Below are 10,966 nucleotides of genomic sequence, written 5' to 3'. Positions count from 1 at the left end.
ACACAGCAGTATGAAAGGTATTCCAGCTCCAACAGAAATGAACACAGCAGTATGAAAGGTATTCCAGCTCCAACAGACATGAACACAGCAGTTTGAAATACAAAAGAAATGAATAATGTCTTACGCTTGGTCACAACTTTGTTCAGAATCCTCCGCAGTTCAAATGCAGAGATCTCACAGTCCTACACGGGCAGATAAACGAAGATACAAGTACCCAGGTTGGTAACTATTGCCAAGACAAGCCTTTGTGATTGTTGTTGAATTGACGTTTTGGTCTGTATTAAAATCTGTAAGTTAATGTGTAATGAATACATTGGAAATATTACTGTCGAGCGTTCGCGATAAAAACTTTAAAAAATATACATATTTCTGTAACACAATACTCACGTGTCCAGCTAACTGTCCAAATAGATTCCTAAATCTTTCATCGACATCCTCCTTCTCCACCACGATCTGCAGAAGGGACATGTGTGGTACTTACGGAACATCGATCTGCACTACTGTTTCATTCCAGACTACCAAAGATTACCAATAATCTATATACCAATAACTTATCATATGATTTTTACCTCCTCAACGTGGGACTCCACAGAATCATCAAGATCTCTGGTAGAAAAGGAGAGAAAACAGAATAGAACAGAATCAAACGGAATAGAACAGAGCAGAACACTCCTGAGGTGCTGACCTATTGCACCCTCGACAACTACTGTGATTATTATTATTTGACCCTGCTGGTCATCTATGAACATTTGAACATCTTGGCCATGTTCTGTTATAATCTCCACCTGGCACAGCCAGAAGAGGACTGGCCACCCCTCATAGCCTGGTTCCTCTCTAGGTTTCTTCCTAGGTTTTGGCCTTTCTAGGGAGTTTTTCCTAGCCACCGTGCTTCTACACCTGCATTGCTTGCTGTTTGGGGTTTTAGGCTGGGTTTCTGTACAGCACTTTGAGATATCAGCTGATGTAAGAAGGGCTTTATAAATACATTTTGGATTTTGAATAGAACCTACTGGAACTCAGCCTGTTTTTCAGAGAACACCCTGACGCAGAAGTCTCCATTGTTGTTAGGTTGGAACGTGGACGGGATGATGAGGTATTCTCCGGGGGGAAGACAAAAGCGGTTGCACACCTCCCGCAGGTTGATAAAGGTCTCGGAGCGAGCTGCTGACGCGTTACGCAGGAAGAAATTCTTGTTCAGGTGGACCCGTCTCTGGCCTGAGTACTGGAACAAAAACACACGTTTTATTTATTTACACATTCTACCATTTGGGGTCACTTAGAAATGTCCTTGTTTTTGAAAGAAAAGCACATTTTTGGATGGATGAGACCAGTGACTCCGTCTCATCTCAGACCTCCATTACAACACATGACATAACTGTCTTGTAACAGCGCACACTATATACTGTTCTGGGTTCTGACATTCAGACTTAGTGATATATCCCTGGGCCAGCCTTGTGAGTTAAATAAGTATTTAAGTAAGTAAAATGTTTGTGTTTTAACGACTACCTATCCTATAACAAGCTTTAAATGCTGATGGAGCAGAACCAGTTGCCCCTGTAATACCCCATTTCCATGGTTACCGATCACAAAGCGACCCGCCCCCTTTCACACATACCTCCTTTGGCACCTGTGGAGAAAAGGAGAACAAAGAGTTTAGACCAGGCATGCTAGCTAGCCTGTTAGTGTGTGTGTGTTACAGACCGGGCATGCTAGCTAGCCTGTTAGTGTGTGTGTGTTACAGACCGGGCATGCTAGCTAGCCTGTTAGTGTGTGTGTTACAGGGACCGGGCATGCTAGCTAGCCTGTTAGTGTGTTACAGTGACTGGGCATGCTAGCTAGCCTGTTAGTGTTGTTATAGACTGGGCTGCTAGCTAGGCCTGTTAGGGTGTGTGTGTTGTTACAGACTGGGCATGCTTAGCTAGCCTGTTAGTGTGTTTATAGACTGGGATGCTAGCTAGCCTTTAGTGTGTGTGTGTTACTGATGGCATGCTAGCTAGCCTGTTAGTGTGTGTGTGTGTGTTAAGACTGGGCATGCTAGCTAGCCTTTAGTGTGTGTGTGGTGTGTGTGTGTGTGTGTTTACAGACTGGGCATGACTAGCTAGCCCTGGTTAGTGTGTGTGTGTGTTACAGACCGGGCATGCTAGCTAGCCCTGTTAGTGTGTGGTGTGTGTGTGTACAGACTGGGCATGCTAGCTACGCTGTTTAGTGTGTGTATGTTACCAGACCGGCATGCTAGCTAGCCTGCTTAGTGTGTTATTGACTGGGCAGTGCTAGCCTTTTGTGTCACGGCATGCTTAGTGTTGTGTGTGTGTGTGTGTTACCAGACTGGGCATGCTAGTAGCCTGTTAGTCTGTGTGTTGTGTTGTGTTACAGACCGGGCATGCTAGCTAGCCTGTTAGTGTGTGTGTGTGTGTGTGTGTGTTACAGACCGGGCATGCTAGTAGCCTGTTTATGTGTGTGTGTGTGTGATGTTACAGACCGGGGCATGCTAGCTAAGCCTGTTAGTGTTGATGTGTGTTGTGTGTGTGGTGTGTTGTGTGTGTGTGTGTGTGTTTACAGACCGGGCATGCTAGCTAGCCTTGTAGTGTGTGTGTGTGTGGTGTGTTACAGACCGGGCATGCTTAGCTAGCCTGTAGTGTGTGTGTGTGTGCTGTGTGGCTGAGTGTGTGTGTTGGTGTGTGTGTGTGTGTGTTACAGACCGGGCATGCTAGCTAGCCTGTTAGTGTTGTTTATAGACTGGGCATGCTAGCTAGCCTGTTAGTGTGTGTGTGTGTGTTACAGACTGGGCATGCTAGCTAGCCTGTTAGTGTGTTATAGACTGGGCATGCTAGCTAGCCTGTTAGTGTGTGTGTTTAAGACTGGGCATGCTAGCTAGCCTGTTAGTGTGTGGTGTTGTTGTTACAGACTGGGCATGCTAGCTAGCCTGTTAGTGTATGTGTGTGTGTGTGGTACAGACAAGACTGGGCATGCTAAGCTAGCCTGTTAGTGGGTGTGTGTATGTTACAGACCGGGCATGCTAGCTAGCCTGTTAGTGTGTTTGAACTGGCATGCTAGCTAGCCTGTTAGTGTGTGTGTGTTACAGGGACTGTGGCGATGCTAGCTAGCCTGTTAGTGTGTGTGTGTGTTACAGACTGGGCATGCTAGCTTAGCAGTGTGTGTGTGTGTTACAGACTGGCATTGCTAGCTGCTGTTAGTGTCTGTGTTGTGTTGTGTGTTACAGACCGGGCATGCTAGCTAGCCTGTGAGTGTGTGTGTGTGTGGTGTGTGTGTTACAGACCGGGCAGCTAGCTAGGCCTGTTAGTGTGTGTGTGTGTGTGTTGTGTTACAGACCGGGGCATGCTAGCTAGGCCTGTTTAGTGGTGTGGTGTGTGTGTGCTGTTGGGTGTTACAGACCGGGCATGCTAGCTAGCCTGTTGTGTGTGTGTGTGTGTGTGTGTGTGTGTGTTGTGTGTGTGTGTGTGTGTGTGTTTACAGACCGGGCATGCTAGCTATCCTGTTAGTGTGTGTGTGTGTGTGTGGTGTGTGTGTGTTGTGTGGTGGTGTTACAGACCGGGCAGCTACCTTAGGCTGTTAGTGTGTGTGTGTGTGTGTGTGTTGTGTGTGTTGTGTGTGTGTGTGGTGTGTGTGTGTGTTTACAGACCGGGCATGCTACTAGCCTGTTAGTGTGTGGTGTGTGTTCAGACCGGGCATGCTAGCTAGCCTTGTTTAGTGTGTGTGTGTGTGTGTGTGTGTGTGTGTTACAGACCGGGCATGCTAGCTAGCCTGTTAGTGTGTGTGTGTGTGTTGTTGTGTGTGTGTGTTTACAGACGGGCATGCTAGCTAGCCTGTTAGTGTGTGTTGTGTGTGTGTGTTGTGTGTTGTGTGTGTGTTGTGTGTGTTGTGTTGTTGTGTTTACAGACCGGGCATGCTAGCTAGCCTGTGAGTGTGTGTGTGTTGTGTGGTTGTGTGTGTGTGTTTACGGCGGCATGCTAGCTATGCCTGTTAGTGTGTGTGTGTGTGATGTGTGTGTGTGTGTGTGGTGTTGTGTGTGTGTGTTGTGTGTGTGTGAATGTGTTGTGTGTGTGTGTGTGTGTGTGTGTGTGTGCTGTGTTACAATAAGCCAAATGGAATGTAACTTCATGCAGTGATGACTACGGTTTGATGGTAGCTCCAGACTTTTAATCCCAAACATACTTTCAACCCATTAGATGGAGAATCCAATTGGTCTGCATGTCCTTCCTGTCTTCCTCATTCCTGCCGCTGTTTCTTCTGGATAGTCCAACGAGAAGGTACAGCCAGCCTCCATCGTCGTCAGGATATCATCCTCTCCTCCAGCTTGATCACAAACTGGTGGGTTCTGCCAGAAATGAATCTGGGGAGGGAAACAGCAGGGGGTCCAGCTATTATTGTATGCATGGTGTTTGGGAAATACAGATCAGAAAAATCAGATGAATGGCGTTACATTGGACCATGTGGAAATTTGACTGGGACTGTGTTCCCAAGGCTCTATCTTGGGTCCTTGCTTTTCAACCATTTATAGGCCAGCCTAGTGTCAGAGACAAGGTATTCCTATTCCAATGTGGATTTGACTGGGACTGTTGTCCCCAACGGCTCTGGGTCCTGTGCTTTTTCACCATTTATAGGCCAGCCTAGTGGTCAGAGACAGGTATCCTGATTCCAATGTCGGAATTGACCTGGACTGGTGTCCCCAAGGCTCTATTCTGGGTCCTGTGCTTTTTCACCATTTATTTAGGCCAGCCTAGTGTCAGAGACAGGTATCCTATTCCAATGTGGAATGACTGGGACTGGTGTCCCCAAGGCTCTTTCGGGTCCTGTGCTTTTCCACCATTTATAGGCCAGCCTAGTGGGTCAGAGACAGGTATCCTATTCCAATGTGGGGAATGACTTGGACTGGCGTCCTCCCAAGGACTCTATTCTGGGTCCTGTGCTTTTTCACATTTATAGGCCAGCTTAGTGGTTAGAGGCGGTGGTAGCCTAGTGGTCAGAGACAGGTATCCTATTCCAATGTTGAATTGACTGGGACTGGCAGTCCCCAAGGCTCTATTCTGGCGTCCTGTGCTTTTCCACCATTTATAGGCCAGCCTAGTGGTTAGAGGCGGGTAGCCAGTGGCTCAGAGTACAGGTATCCTATTCCAATGTGGAATGACTGGCGACTGGGTGTCCCAAGGCTCTATCTGGGTCCTGTGCTTTTCACCATTTAGGCCAGCCTATGGTTAGGAGGCGGGTAGCCTCGTGGTCAGAGACAAGTATCCTATTCCAATTGTTGGAATTGACTGGACTGGTGTCCCCAAGGCTCTATTCTGGTCCTGGCTTTCACCCATTTATTAGCCAGCAAGTGGTTCAGAGAACAGGGTATTCCTATTCCAATGTGGAATTGACTGGGGACTTGGGTCCCCAAAGGCCTATTCTGGGTCCTGTGCTTTTCACCATTTATAGGCCAGCCCTAGTGGGTTAGAGGCGGTAGCCCTCGTGTCAGAGGACAGGTATCCTATTCCAATGTGGAATGACTGGGACTGGTTCCCCAAGGCTCTATTCTGGGTCCTGTGCCTTTTCACCATTTATAGGCCAGAACCTAGTGGGTCAGTTAGGGGACAGGTATCCTATTACCAATGTTGGAATTTGACTGGGACTGGTGCTCCCCTAGCTCTATTCTGCGGTCCTGTGCTTTCACCATTATAGCCAGCCTAGTGGTCAGAGACAGGTATTCCTATTCCAATGTCGGAATTGACTGGGACTTGGTGTCCTCAAGGCTCTATTCTGGGTCCTGTGCTTTTGCACCATTTATAGGCCAGCCCTAGTGTCAGAGACAGTATCCTATTCCAATGAGCTGGAATTGACTGGGACTGGCGTCCCAAGGCTCTATTCTGCTAGTCCTGTGCTTTTCACCATTTATAGGCCAGCCTAGTGTGTCAGAGAACAGTATTCCTATTTCCAATGGTGGAAATTGACTGGGACTGGTGTCCCCAGGCTCTATTCTGGGTCCTTGTGCTGTTCACCATTTATAGGCCAGCCTAGGGTCAGAACAGGTATCCTATTCCAATGTTGGATGACTGGGACTGGTTGTCCCCAAGGCTCATTTGGCGTCCTGTGCTTTTCACCATTTATAGGCCAGCCTAGTGGTCAGAGGGACAGTTTTATCCTTTCCAATGTGGAATTGAAACTGAGGACTGGTGTCCCCAAGCTCTGGGTTCCTGTGCTTTTCACCATTTATTAGGCCCAGCCCTATGGTCAGAGACAGGTATCCTATTCCAATGTGGAATTGACTGGGACTGGTGTGTCCCCAAGGCTTCTATTCTGGGATCCTGCGCTTTTCACCATTTATAGGCCAGCCTAGTGGTCGAGACAGGTATCCTATTCCAAGGTGGAATTGACTGGGACTGGTTGTCCCAAGGCTCTATTCTGGGTCCTGTGCTTTTCACCATTTTATGGCCAGCCTAAGTGGTCAGATTGACAGGTATCCTAATTCCATGTGGAATTGACTGGGACTGGCGTCCCCAATGCTCTATTCGTGGGTCCTGTGGCTTTTTTCACCATTTATTAGGCCGCCTAGTGTCAGAGACAGGTATCCTATTCCAATGTTGGAATTTGGACTGGACTGGTGTCCCCAAAGGCTCTATTAATGGGTCCTGTGCTTTTCACATTTATAGGCCAAGCCTAGTGGTCAGCAGACAGGTATCCTATTCCAATGTGGAATTGACTGGACTGGCGTCCCCAAGGCTCTATTTCTGGGTCCTTGCTTTTCACCATTTTATAGGCCAGCCTTAGTGGTTAGAGGCGGGGTTAGCCTAGTGGTCAGAACAGTATCCTATTCCAATGTGGAATTGACTGGGACTGGCGTCCCCAAGGCTTATTCTGGTCCTGTTGCCTTTTCACCATTTATAGGTCCAGGCCTAGTGGTTCAGAGGCGGGGTAGCCTGTGTCAGAGACAGGTAATCCTAGTCCAATGTGGGTAATTGACTGGGACTGGTGTCCCAAGCTCTATTCTGGGTCCTGTGCTTTTCACCATTTATAGCCAGGCTAGTGGTTAGTAGGCGGTGTAGCCTCTTGGTCAGAGACAGGTATTTCCTAGTCCAATGTGGAATTGATGGGACTGGTGTCCCCAAGGCTCTTTCTGGGTCCTGTGCTTTTCACCATTTATAGGCCCAGCCTAGTGGTCAGAGGACAGGTATTCCTATTCCAATGGTGGGGATTGACTGGACTTGGCTCCCCCAAGGCTCTATTCGGTCCTGTGCTTTTTCACCATTTATAGCCAGGCCTTAATGTGGTTAGAGCGGGTAGCTAGTGGTCCAGAGAACAGGTATCCTATTTCCATGTGGAATGACTGGGACTGGCGTCCCCAAGGCTCTATTCTGGGTCCTGTGCTTTCCCATTTATAGGCCAGCAACCTAGTGGTTAGAGGCGGGTAGCCTAGTGGTCAGAACAGGTATCCTATCCAATGTTATGGAATTGGACTGGACTGGTTCCCCAAGGCTCATTCTGGGTTCCTGTGCTTTTCACCATTTATAGGCCAGCCTTAGTGGTTAGAGGCGGGTAGCCTCTGGTCATAACAGGTATCCTATTCCAATGTTGGAATTGACTGGACTGTGTTCCCCAAGGGCCTATTCTGGGTCCTGTGCTTTTTCACCATTTATAGGCCAGCCTAGTGGTCAGAGACAGGTATCCCTTATTCCAATGTGGAATTGACTTGGGATGTGTCCCCAAGGCTCTATTTCTGGCCTGTGCCTTTTTCACCATTTTATATGCCAAGCCTAGTGGTTAGAGAGGCGGGTAGCCTCGTGGTCAGAGACAGGTATCTATTCCAATGTGGAATTGACTGGGACTTGGTGTTCCCCAAGGCTCTATTCTGGGTCCTGTGCTTTTCACCATTTATAGCCAGCCTAGTGGGTCGAGACAGGTATCCTATTCCAATGTGGAATGACTGGGACTGGTGTCCCTAGGCTCTATTCTGGGTCCTGGGCTTTTCACCATTTATAGGCCAGCGCCTAGTTGGTCAGAGACAGGTATCCTATTCCAATGTGGAATTGACTGGACTTGGGTGTCCCAAGGCCTCTATTCTGGGGTCCTGTGCTTTTCACCATTTATAGGCCCAGCCTAGTGTTCAGAGGACAGTATCCTATTCCAATGTGGAATTGACTGGAACTGGTGTCCCCTAGGCCTCTACCCTTCTGTGGTCCTGTGCTTTTCACCATTTACTAGGTCCAGCCTACGTGGTCAGAGACTAGGTATCCCTATTCCAATGTGAATTGACTGGACTGTGGTATGTCCCCCAAGGCTCTATTTCTGGGCGCCGTCCTGGTGCTTTTCACCATTTATAGGCCAGCCTCAGTGGTCAGAGACAGGTATCCTATTCCAATGTGGAATTGACGGGACTGTGCGTCGCCCAAGGCTCTATTCTGAGTCCATGTGTCTTTTCACCAATTTATGGCCAGCCTCTGTGGTCAGAGACAGGTAATCCTATTCCAAATGTTGGAATTGAGGGGACTGGTGTCCCAAGTCTCTATCTGGGTCCTGGTGCTTTTCACCATTGTATAGGCCAGCCTAGTGGGTCAGAGACAGGTATCCTATTCCAATGTGGAATTGGACTGGGACTGGTGTCCCCCAAGGCTCTACTTCTGGTGCGTCCTGTGCTTTTCACCATTTATAGGCCAGCTTAGTGGTTAGAGGCGGGTAGCCTCGTGGTCAGAGACAGGAATATTCCTATTCCAATGTGGAATTGGACTGGGACTTTGGTGCTCCCAAGGCCTTCTATTCCTGGTCTGTGCATTTCCAACCATATTAGGCCGCAATAAGTGGTCAGAGACGAGGTTATCCTCGATTCCATGCTATGCGAATTGACTGGGACTGGTGCCCCTAGGCTCTATTCTGGTCCTGTGCGTTTTCACCATTTATAGGCCAGCCTAGTGGTCAGAAGACAGGTATCCTTTCCAATGTGGAATGTGGGACTGGTGTCCCCAAAGGCTCTATTCTGGTCCTGTGCTTTTCACCATTATAGTCCAGCCTAGTGGTCAGAGACAGGTATTCCGTATTCCAATGTGGAATGACTGGACTTGGCGTCCCCCAAGGCTCTATTCTGAGTCCTGTGCTTTTCACCATTTATAGGCCAGCCTAGTGGTCAGAGGACAGGTTATCCCTATTCCCAAATAGTGAATTGACTGGGACTGGGTCCCCAAGGCTCATTCGGGTTGCTGTGCTTTTCACCTCATTTATTAGGCCAGTTGAGTGGTTCATTGAGAAGGTTTTAGTTGCGCGTATTCCAATGTGGAAGTTGACTGGACTGGATGATCCAAGGCCTCTATTTCTGGTCCTGTGCTTTTCCCATTTAGTCAGGCCAGGCTATTGGTCAGAGAGTCATGTGATGTAAGTCCTTATTTCTCCCCAATGTGTGAATTGGACTGGATCTGGTGCCCAAGGCTCTGGGTCCTGTTATGCCTTATTCAACCATTTTTATAGTGGCCAGCCTAGTGGTCAGAGGACAGGGTATCCTATTTCAACAAAATGTGGAATTGACTGGTGACTGGTGTCCCCAAGTGCTCTATTCTGACGGTCCTGTCGCTTCCTTCACCATTAATCAGGCTCACGCCTAGTGGTCAGAGGGACAGGTATTCTCTATTCCAATAAGTTGGAATTGACTGCGGACTGGTGTCCCCAAGGCTCTATTCTGGGTCCTGTGCTTTCACCACTTATGGCCTAGCCTAGTAGATCAGAGACAGGTATCCTATTCCAATGTGGAATGCCTGGTACTGGCGTCTCCCAAGGCTCTTTCTGGTGTCTCCTTTGTCTTATGTCACCATTTATCTAGGCCACGCCTAGTGGTCAGAGACAGGCAGATATCCTAGTTCCAATGTGGAATTTGACTGGACTGGTGTCCCCAAGGCCTTCTATTCTGGTCCTGTCTGCTTTTCACCATTTATAGGCCAGCTATGGTCAGAGACAGTATCCTATCCAATTGGAATTGACTGAGGAACTTGGCGTCCCCAAGGCTTCTTATTCTGCGGTCCTGTGCTCTTTTCACGTATTTTTATAGGCCAGCCTAAGTGGTTTAGAGGCGGGTAGCCTAATGGGTCAGAGACAGGGTATCCTCTTCCAATGTGGAATTGACTGGGATCCTGGCGTCCTCCCTAAGGCTCCTATTCCTGGTGTCCTTGTGCTTTTCACCCACTTATAGGCCAGCCTAGTGGTCTAGAGTCGCGGGATAGCCTAGTGGTCAGAGACCAGGCATATCCTATTCCAATGTGGAATTGACTGGGACTGGTGTCCCCAAGGCTTCTAATTCTGGGGTCCTGTGCTGCTTTCACATTATAGGCAGCCTAGTGCGTTAGAGGGCGGGTAAAGTCCTCGTGGTCAGGCATATCCTATTCCAATTGTGGAATTGACTGGAGACTTGGTTGTTTCCCCAGGCTTCTATTTCTCGGCGTCCTGGCTTTTCACCATTTTATAGGCCTAGGCCTAGGTGTCAGAGATCACTGGTATCCTATTCCAATGTGAAATTGACTGGGACTGGTGTTGTCCCCAAGGGCTCTATTCTCGGAGTGTCACTGTGCTTTCACCATTTTCATAGGCCACGGCCTTCTTTGATGGTTATGAGGGCGGTAGGCCTGTGGTCAGAGACCGAGGTTATCCCTATTCCAATGTGTGGAACTGGACTGGGATGGTGTATGTCCCTTAAAGGGCTCTTTCTGGGTCCTGTGTTCACCATTTATAGGCCAGCCATAGTGGTCAGAGACAGGTATCCTATTCCAATGTGGTGGAAATTGACTTGGGACTGGTGTCCCCTATGGCTCATTCTGTGATTCTTGTGCTTTTTATTTCCACCATTTAGAGGCCAGCCTAGTGGTCAGAGACAGGGTATCCTATTTCAATGTGGAATTGAACTGCGGACTGGTGTCCCCAAGGCTCTATTCGGGTCCTGCTGCTTTTCACCATTTATAGGCCAGCCTAGTGGTCAAGACAGGTATCCCGTATTCCT

At 48.4% G+C, this 10,966-nt stretch overlaps 1 long non-coding RNA gene across 1 annotated transcript; it reads right to left on the bottom strand.

The window, feature by feature from the left end:
- Positions 1 to 120: 120 nt before the first annotated feature.
- On the bottom strand, positions 121 to 1,218 carry LOC112072578 (uncharacterized). The gene is made up of 4 exons (XR_002894346.2): positions 1,011 to 1,218; positions 570 to 606; positions 388 to 453; positions 121 to 182 (listed from the first exon to the last, which is right to left on the bottom strand). It is a non-coding gene; the product is annotated as an uncharacterized lncRNA (long non-coding RNA).
- Between the last annotated feature and the right edge of the window lie 9,748 nt (positions 1,219 to 10,966).

The sequence above is a fragment of the Salvelinus sp. IW2-2015 genome, unplaced genomic scaffold (assembly GCF_002910315.2).
Source record: "Salvelinus sp. IW2-2015 unplaced genomic scaffold, ASM291031v2 Un_scaffold1965, whole genome shotgun sequence".
In the NCBI taxonomy this organism is placed as follows: Eukaryota; Metazoa; Chordata; class Actinopteri; order Salmoniformes; family Salmonidae; genus Salvelinus; species Salvelinus sp. IW2-2015.
Note: the sequence above shows the minus strand (reverse complement) of the source record. Positions and strands in the feature narration are given on the sequence as shown.